An 11,198-nucleotide genomic window follows, 5' to 3' on the forward strand; every position below is an offset into this window, starting at 1 on the left:
ACTTAACCATTTTTGGTTCATCGATCAGTTATCCTTGGTTTATTTTCTAGTTGCCTGGATGGGACTAAAATGTGGATTTATTCTTGATGATGTCATGTTGTGACATGTTTTGACTCAACCATTTTGGAGTCTTCGATCAGTATGATTGAGATATATTTTGGTTATTGAGAACCAATGGATACTTTTGATTATCAGTGATACTTCAGTTGCCAATAGAGAGCTGTTATGATCATGATTTTCTATGGATGCTTGCTCATGGAGATTTGATGCTTTTATGCATATTTGATGATTTTATTATGGATTATCTTTTGTGATTTTGAGATTTATGATTCCATGAGCTTACGGTAGGATATCTGCATGTAGTGTCAGGAAGTGCCTTGCAATGGGGGCCGGGGCCCTAAGAGGTTGCCAGGGTAACTCATTATAAGTTGGTTAATAAGTGAAAACATTCACACCTAATACTAACTAAATGAACCTAAAAAGATAATTGTTTTTTTCTCGCCCATGCCTCGAGTGCTTGTATAGACTAGGATGGGCGTAGAGAGAACACATGGTTGCGACCTTGCATTCCATAGTATGCCTCGTCTGTATGAGAGGATACTAGTGGCTGCATGAGGATCAGTATGGACCCGTGGAGTTTACCTAACTACCAGGGTAACTTGTACATGATATATGCAATGACACTTTTTCGCTTGCATAGTAGGTTCCTACATGTCAATGTGTGCCTCTGGGATTAGATGTCGATTTTGTGATTGGAACCTTTGAGTTAGTATACTTTTAGGATTCTTAGACTTAAAGAGATTTATGCTATGTATTTTGGATAGCCTATTTGGGACTTGAGATTATCTCCTCAGCATGGTGGTAGTGGACCACTTAGGTACCACGCAGTCGGGTGGTAGTGTTTTTCCACTCTTATCATTTGAGATTTATTGAGACATCATGGCTGATGCGTCCTTCATGATGGTGGATGTGTATCCTTTCATTGATGATTAGCATATGTTAGATGATGTTATCTTATGCTTTTATTTGCATGTTAGATTACTTTCTGCATATGCTGTATTATATGTTAGGAGTGACATTCCTACTATGTTAATATTGATGATCTCTTTGGTGATTTTGGAATGTTATGCATGGAGGGATGGCTAGGGCCCACGATGGTCTAATGATGCTATTAACGGTTGGGAGGAACCGTGCACTTAGTTTATTATGTTTGATCTTTATGATGGATGTATATATCTTCTATGATTATGTATCATGTATGACATGTGATTATCTTTACTTTGATGTATCATGGATTAGAATAGGATGATGTACCTTATTCCACATATGTATATTCTTTTAAGCTTTTCATACCCTGTGACATGTACAGTGGATGATTGAGCATTTGAAATGTAATGTATAAACATTGGACTTATCATTATTATTTCATGTGGTTGTTATATTAGATGCATTCAATAATGTTAGTTGACTTAGATGTAATTCAACGTTAAGGGATCCTTAAAGAATGTAATCTATTATGTATGTTATGTTTACTTTTAGATGGACATTGCTATTGCTTCCGTTATGGTGCATAAGTTATATGTGGTATTTACTTTCATGTTTTTAAAAATTAAAAAAAATGCTACCAAACTTGGTGAAATTATAGGTTAATTCTTTGGATCCCTTGGCGGGGCATTACAGATAAAGAAGAATGGGCCAAAGAGCTAGATGAATTAGTGTGCCTTAGATTAAATAAAGTCATCATTGAAAAGGGCCACATTTGTTTTGTTAAAATAGCTAAATAATTTGTTTAGGTTTAGATTTTTTAATTCTTAAATGATTTTATTGAAATTGAGAAGTTGGGAGAAGAAATCTAAAGGAAGCTACAAGAAATTTTGAACTGTAACTGGCCAGATGATACACTTTTTAACAAATGGATAGAAGATCTTGCCCAATCAAATCAATTGAAATTTGAAGAAACTGATGAAAGTGGTGTGGACCTAGATGAATTAAAAATTATAGATGCATCAGGAAAAAGAGAAGAAGATCAACCAGTTACAATTACAGAGGAAGTTAGTCAAACTGATGATTTGGTAGCAAAAGAATCAAGTGTAACTATTGGCTTGTTAGGTCATGATGACCTAGAGGGAGAACCATGAGTTAGAATCAGTTTTCAAATATCAGAACATGGTCCACCATAGGAAAATCAATTGGTCACATAGCTTGAGTAACAATAACTACATCTAGGCCAATCATCTAGTGAAGCTCCTCAACAAAAGGAAGTTGCAACAGGAATGGCCCCACAACTAGAAGATAGATGATATAGACATTCTGTTGCACAAACTTTTGGCTTATATTGATAGTGACCTTTTTATATGTATTATATTTTGTCTTAAGGATAGTTTTCATTCTTCTCTAAAGCCTAAAGCTTGTTACATCACTTGTTATATAAATGAGATCCCAAGGCTAGAGAAAGAGGTCCAAACTCTTATGTAATTTTTAGTATTTTGCTAGTCTTGTATTATGTCTAGTCTTCTTGATGTTCATTTTGTGATGTATTTTTCTTTGCAAATCTAAAAATATATTAACATCGAAGGATTATGTTGTCTTTTCCAAAATAGTTTTGAGTTTTACATCAGTATTGTGTGATCTTCAATGAAAATTAATACAAAGGAAACTTACAACCATCTTTGTTTTCTCTAAATCTTGTCTCCATTATTATTAGTTGGCTATCTTGAGATTGTATGAGATAGGATTTTTCAATTTAATGCAACTAGAATAGGTTGTTGTCAGTTTGCTATTGCTTTTAATTCAAAGAATTAAGTAAATGCTTCAATAAGGTGATAGGATTTCCAGACAGTAAGAAGGATATACATAAGAATGAGATTTAGGGTAAATTGCTAATAATATTGATAGTAATGCAATTGATTAGATCAAAATTGTTGGGTAGACTCTGAATGCCAACGGATGAGGCATTGATTATTTATTTAGTTTTCATGTGAAGAGATCATAGATTTGCATCAAGCAAAGTTTCAAAAACAAAATCAATTTTACTTTAATGTATGAAGAATTTAATAATTGGTCAGAACTTATTTGCATTTAATCTTTGTGTGTTGTGGTTAGCTATTGTAACCCAGAATTATCTGTAAATCTAAGAAGAATTGTGGCTAAAAATATGCTATAAGGGATAAATATTATGAAAGAATATTAGTGAGTGAATGAAGTGTGAAGATAATATCTAGTATTAAACCTTTTTATCCCTCAATTGTACCCACCTTGGTTTTGTAGAACCTAACTAGTAGAAAATCCTTGTGATTTTGTTGAAGTTGGGTCCAGATCTAAAGATTTCTTAGCTGAATATAGGAAATAGCTAACCCTTAGACTAAGTTGTTCTTCATTATCCTAGTATCAAGTATTTTTTTGCTTGGTAGTTTTGAAACACAAACAAAATCTTCATGGAATCTTTATATAGGGATGATCTTAACTTAGATTAAGTGTGGAAGTGATTGTGTACATGCATGTGAAGATTAGAGAGGAGAAGCTCCAATGTTATTCAAAGGTTCTATTATCATCTAATACAAGAAGTGACCTATTCATAAGTATTGAAAGTGGAGGGAAAAGACAAGAGTATTAGATTAGAGGAGAGGATCAGTTAGAAAGGAGAAGACTTGAAATCATCATATAGAGAAACCTTCGAGTCAAGTATTCAGTCAATTTTAATAGACTTGAATCAAGGTAACAGGGTAAATCTCTTAACAGAGTGATCTTAAAAGATCTTTGTAAATCTCCTAATAGATTCCTTACTTAGTTATAAGTGTCAAATCCTCTAACAAGGTGAAAACTAATAGTTTCCTAAGTCTTTAATAAGATAGATTCCTCACAAAGTAGATCATATATTATGGTGAAACACTGTAACCTTAACTAGTTAACTTTATTATTGTAGTAGTGAAGATTTGTGGGTGTCATCCCCACACCAATTTTACCTTCACATTGGAGGTTTTCTAGGTAACAAATATTGTGTTATGCATTATTACTTTCATGCATGTGATCGAATTGATTTACATGCTACAGAAAGTTTACATTTATAGATCTGTATGCATAAATTATTATTAAATGTAGATGAACTTGTGAAAAGGTATAAACTTTTATAGTTATTTATTCAAACCCCCCCCCCCCCCCCCTCATCTTAGTATCAAGTTTACTCCTCCATAAATCAAAAATTGGTATTAGAGTGCTAGTTCTCTAAAGGAATCTTAAAGGCTTGGAGATTAGGTCTTGGAAGATGGAGCCTTTCAAAATGGACAAGTCTAGTGTGAATCACGTGATTAACATCCAACTCATATTGTAGAAACTAGAGTAGGTAAGACAAGATGTGAAGGATTCCCTAAAAAGGAGAAAGGAAAATTCCATCTAAATAAAGCAATTTTCTTATAAAGAAATTGTAACTAAAGGACTATTTGGACCAATCAATTATAATGACAAAGCATCTACTCAAATACTTGAAAAGAAAAAACTCCTTGATGAAGAGATAAGGGCACAGAAAAGCTAACATGAAATCCAATCAGTGAGGCTATGTGAAGTGACTAAACAGAGAAAGAAAGTTGAAGAAGACATAACTATGGCAGAAGATGACAAGAGGGTAATGGCTACACACCTAGAAGAAAGGATATCAAATGTTTAGAAGCTCACAAATACACAAATAGACCTAATGAATACTCTAATGTCTGCAAATTAGAAATTGAATCACAAGGATGTGGATATTGCAAATTTGAAATCTCCCAATGAGATAAAGAATGAGAAGGAATCTATGGATAAATTCAACAAACCAAAGAAAGAAATGAAATGTTTTGAAGAACTTATGAAGTTTTCAAGATGTTCTAATGTGTTAGGACATTCATGCATTGAGAAAGGAGAATCATCTAGGAATGGAGAAATGAAAAATGTAAATCCAAAAGACAATCCAACTTACTATCACTGTAGAAAAATTGGTCATACTAAAAATATATGTCAAAGAAAACATGGTATGAAAATTCTAAACCTAATTTTATTCGTTACTATTTTTACTGCAAGGAACAAGGACATCAAATACATGAGTGTAGGTCAAAATTGAGAAATGCACCTACTACACCTAGATTTGAATGATATTGCTACAATTATTAGAAATATGGGCATAGAGCATTTGAATGTAGATCAGAAACAAAACCCTATTGGCCAAAACTAAGAAAGAAGAATTATGCACCTAACAATGCAAGTTCCAAAGCTCACAAGTTTAGACATCAAAGGAAGAATTGCAAGACTCAAGTACATTTAGACAATTAGACAAGGACAAAGGAAAATGCAAAGTGGACATTGAGAAACTGGGGAATGAAATGAACCATAAATGGAAAAAGAAACCAAAAGACGGAAATAATGGAGTTAATGCAGCAAAGATCACCCAATCCAATGGAGAAGGTGATCATGTCATCTCTAATTGTGAAAAAGAGGTATGTGTGCAATTGTATTCTTCAATGATACATCAAACAACAATTCCTTACATAAATGTGTGCCAAAAGTTCATATCTGAGTATATAAGATGCATGAGAAAAAATTTCATTAAAGTTTTCCAAGTATGAGTATATTGTTTGTGTTGACTGAGCATTGTAACATAGACCGAGCATTCTAATAAAGACCAAAGGCTATGGAAGAAACTGAGTTGTTGTGTTGGCTGGCTTGCACTCAATGAAAGTCACAACATTAATGGCAAACCTAATCGATCAAAAGATGAGGTATTATAGATTTCAAATACATTACTTCATACCTTGCATCCATATTTTCAAAGAGCTTTGAATGATTAAGAGATCAAGCGATAAAATTAATTCAAGTAACCAATAGAGATTTCAAGAAGAAAATTGAACAAAAAGGTTGAACAAGAGCATAATCAAGTCACAAGTATCTAGAGAAGGAAATACATCAAACCCTAGTTATGATCATGGAAGCTTCATCAACCACTTGAATGAGCCAAAAGTTTAGTAAATTTCAATGGTGATGAATGATGCCTCTCCTCCACCTAAATTTTGTTCTATTGTAGAAATTATTGTTAAAGGAGACTCAATGGGTGTGTTATCCTCGATACCACTTCATGATTCATGATGTCATAAGTTGCTACATGTGTAAAATTGGATAAGTAAGAGACTATAAGATAAAGGAAGCTTATGAGAAGTTGTGTGATGAAGTAATCTTGAAGGATAGTTTCAAGTTTTTGAACAGAAAGGGTTAACTCAAGCCCTAGAATTTACAAGAAATTTTAGAATGGAATGGATCAAAATTGTTTTAAGCATAATTCATGATATGAAGTACTAGCTACAGGATGGACCAATTGAAATCAAAAAGTTGATGATGCATAGGGTTACTAGCTATCCAACCCTAGATAGGAATAAAACCATATGATGCTTGAGCTAAGGAGAAGTTGAGGCTAATATAGGAGATGAATGGAATGGACAAGGTCTATCCATTGCAAGCATTTTTTATCCACTTCTAGAATTTTTAGTGAGAGTCATTACTCACAAATTCTATAAATCTAGTAGATTAAGTAGTGTGCTGAGTATGGTTGTGGACCAAGCATGGAAGATTATGATGAAAGATCATGAGTATGATCTTGTCGAGCTGCAAATGGTACAACTGGAACAAAACCTATCATCCATAAGAAAGGCAAAGAATTCAATGTGTACATTTGGTTCCCTAATTCTTTGTATATTCTTTTATATTAAGAAGTATTTTCTTGGCATAGGTAATGTTGTATGGGAACAAGACAAACTAGTTACAAGGAAAATCAATGATTTTATTACTAAATTGGGAGACAATTTTCATAATGCAATGAATACATATTTTGATGAATTCAAGCTTACAATGAAAAGGAGAATGAGAATTCTAGAGGAATTGGTCACAAAATACTATAGTGACATTTGTTTTCTTATTGATATGGATAACACATTTGTGCAAGCTAAAAAGCCAAGGAAGGCATGGTTAAAAAGTTTTGGATATGAAATAGAAAGTGATGATGTTAGTACAAACATTGATGCACTATTAAAAGAAGAGATAGATGTCAAGGCAAAACCATTTGGAAGATATGAACAAGACAATTCAAGGATAATAGTGAACATAAAGATGGCTTCCAAAGAAATGAAAAGGAAGATTATGATTGAAGACCTAGAAGCTAAACTAGGAACCCTAGGCAAGGGAAAAGAACCATTGCAATTCACTCAAGGTCTTGGTAAAGACAAAGAACAAGAAAATGGTGATAAGGAGGAAGAAGCAGAGTTAGAAGCTGACAAGGGTAAAGCCCTAGTTGTTGTTATTCCACAAAGAAAGAAGCCTCAAAGATCAAAGAAGAAGAAGGAAGAGACACCTCCAAGAGAAGGATATTGGTCAAAGGACCACCTATCATATAGATCAAGACTATTGAAGAGGTATGTGATAGCCTAAGAAGATTAATAGGATTATCTAGTTTTAAATATGTGAGATATGATACACTAGATAATGATGATAGAAATAAAGTTGAGGGACTATGGTAGAAATGATTGCAAATTGAAAACTAGCTCCTAGTGCAATTGAGAAGAAGATATCCACGGATCTATATGATATATTAGAAAGAAGATGGCAGAAGGCTGGAGTAATAGAAAATTAGATAAGAACTAAAACATTAGTCAAAGTTATGTCCGATCTATCTTAAGAACAATAAGACACATATTAGAAACAACAAGGAGGAGATTTGTTCCTAAATACATAATGTTCTTGATACAACAAAATCAAGAGGAATTTATACACCAGCAGAGTGAATTATTGTGGAAAAACATTTCTAGGCTTATAATAAAGAAGGTAGAAACTATGAATATTGATGATGAAAATAGTAGTGAGAAATCCTAGGTGTGTCGAGTCCAAAAGGCAGCATGTCTCCTATACATGCTAACATCCTTGACACTCCAGAAGTTGAGAAATCAAGGCTTACCAATGAAGAAGAAGATGATGAAGATGAAAATGATAAGACTATTTTAGCACCTCAAATCTAGAAAAATAAAGAATTAAATAAGGCTGAACCAAGTTCTATTTTTGTTGTCTCGAGCACCAATGCACAAGAAAGACCGAGTGGTGACACTCTCTCACCTACTCCTAAGGCAATGTTGAGCAGCAATACTCATTAATTGAAAAGGTAGAGAAAAGAAATAAAGGACATTTCACCAAATAGTGAAGTGAGTCTGAATGAACATATTGAGATGCCACAATTTGTTCTAGAAAAATTCACTTTGCAAAAAAACTTTTTTCTACAAGAAATTTTGAAGAAGAAAAAGAGGCAAGAAGAGCTGAGGAGAGAGCTAAAGTAGTAGCAAACACTACAAGATGTAAAGCATAATTTTGTTGATTCTTTTGATATTAAAAATGTAGATGAAGAGACACCAATCATTGATCAACTTGTACATATCATTTATCAAGTGAGTGCTGAAATTTTTGAATCCAATGACAAGTTAATGGATTGGTCTTGAAGAAGATTTGAGACCAAAGTTATGGACAAAGTTTTCATAACTATAGTTGAGTAGAAGGTTCTAATATAGGAAAAGGAACAAGTAATGATGAATATTATATAGAGGGTATGATAGGTGTACACAATTTTGTTAGGTGTGCCAAGATTTATAGATACTATTCAAGTACAAGTAGATAAGACTCAGGCTGAGATGAAGGCATCCAGCAGTGTTATCTCACAATCAATAGGATCTAGCATGGATCACTAAAATATTCTACAAAATGCTCAAGGTAAAATGGTTGAGATTTAGGTAGCTGACAGCACTATGAGATCCAAATTGATCTCAATTCAGGCAATGTTGATACCTCATTTGGAGGTCATGTAGAGAGAACTGAAAATAGCTAGGATCTTATCATAGAAGAGCATAATTATCAATGGCTAAGAGTCTAACAGATATAGCTATAAGCCTAAAATAGAAGAATTTGATTTTGGAGGCAACAAGAACCACATGGAATCATACACTGGCCATGATTACCAGAATTCACAATAAATTCATTGAAACATATGAATTACTTCAACTCTTTCAACCCCAGCAGCAGTGACATCAAATCTCACCTTGCAGCAAAACTTTTTTCTACAAGAAATTTTGAAGAAGAAAAAGAGGCAAGAAGAGCTCAAGAGAGAGCTAAAGCATCAAGAGACACTACAATATATAAAGCATATTCTTGTTGATGCTTTTAACATACATAATGTAGATGAAGAGACACCAATCATTGATCAACTTGTACATATCATTGATCAAATGTGTGCTCAAAATTTTGAATCCAATGACAAGATAATGGATTGGTTAGCAAGAAGAGTTGAGACCAAGGTTATGGAAAAAATTCATAACTATAGCTAAGAAGAAGGTGCCAATATGAGAAAAAGTACAAGTAATGATGAATATTATACAGAGGGTACAATAGGTGTACAAGATTTTGTTAGATGTGCCAAGATTTACACATACTATTCAAGCAAAGGTAGATAAGACTCAGGCTTAGATGAAGGCATCCAAATGTATTATCTCTAAGTCAATAGGATCTAGCATAAATTACTACAATATTCTATTGAATGGTCAAGGTACAATGGTTGAGCTTTAAGTAGCAGACAACACTATGAGATCCAAATTGATCTCAATTTAGGAAATGTTGATAACTCATTTGGAGGTCATGCAGAGAGGTTTGAAAATAGCCTAGGATCTTATCATAGAAGATCATAACTTATCAGTGGTTGAGAGTCTAACAGATTTAGCTACAAGACAAAAACTACAGAATCAAATTTTGGAGGCAACAAGAACCACATGGAATCATGCACTGGCCATGATTACCAAAGTTCACAAGGAATTTATTGAAACATATGGACTACTTCAACTATTTCAACCCTAGCAGAAGTGACAGCAAATCTCACCTTGTAGCAAAACTTACTGCTATAAGAAATTTTGAAGAAGAAAAAGAGGCAAGAAGAGCTCAGGAGAGAGCTAAAGCAATAGTAGACACTACAAGATGTAAAGAATATATTTGTTGATACTTTTGACATATAGAATGTAGATGAAGAGACACCAATCATTGATCAGCTTGTATATATCTTTGATCAAGTGGCTGATGAAAATTTTTAATCCAATGACAAATTAAATGATTGGTCAACAAGAAGAGTTGAGACTAAGGTTATGGACAAATTTTTCATAACTATAGCTGAGAAGAAGGTCCTATTATAGAAAAAATAAAAATTAATGATGAATTTTATATAAAGGGTACAATAGGTGTACAAAATTTTGTTAGATGTGCGAAGATTTACAAATACTATTCAAGCACAAGTAGATAAGAATCAGGCTGAGATGAAGGCATCTAGCAATGTTATGATAGAGTCAATAGGATCTAGCACAGATCACTACAATATTCTATTGAATGCTTAGGGTAGAATGGTTGAGCTTTAGGTAGCTGATAGCACTATGAGATCCAAATTGATCTTAATTTAGGAAATTTTGATTCCTTATTTGGAGGTCATGCAGAGAGAACTAAAAATAGACCAAGATCTTATCATAGAAGATCATAACTTATAAATGGATGAGAATCTAATAGATTTAGCTACAAGACTAAAATTGCATAATCAAATTTTGGAGGTAGCAAGAACTAGATGGATTCATGCACTGGCCATGATTACTAGAATTCACAAGGAATTCATTGAAACATGTGGATTACTTCAGCTCTTTCAACCCTAGTAGTAGTGACATCAAGTGTTCAAAAACAAGGGGGAAAAGTATAGAAGGGAGAAATATATATAAGAGTATTATGTATAGGTAGTGAATAAAGGTTATAATGAATTTTTGTATTCATTTTTTACAAGTCATAAGACTTAGGGGGAGAGCTCAATTTTTGTATTGATATGTCAAAGTATTTTTTCCACTAATGTCAAAGGGGGAGATGGTTGATATCTCTAACCATTGTTGCCTATTTTTTCAACCACATAGTCATTTACAAGGTAGAGTCATATGGTCATCACTATGACTAAGCTACTCTAGATAGATCAAGTCATGTACATAAGATAGTTTGTACTAAGTAATTCTATAGAAGTTGAGTAAGTATGGTCACAAAGTAATTTTCTATATGGACAAAGCTCATTTAGGGACCAAGAAATTCATCAGGGACCAACTAAAATTCCAAGTATATAAGTACTAAGTGATATAGTA

Source organism: Cupressus sempervirens, chromosome 2, assembly GCF_028749045.1.
Source record: "Cupressus sempervirens isolate cs-2001-9-10 chromosome 2, ASM2874904v1, whole genome shotgun sequence".
Taxonomy (NCBI): Eukaryota; Viridiplantae; Streptophyta; class Pinopsida; order Cupressales; family Cupressaceae; genus Cupressus; species Cupressus sempervirens.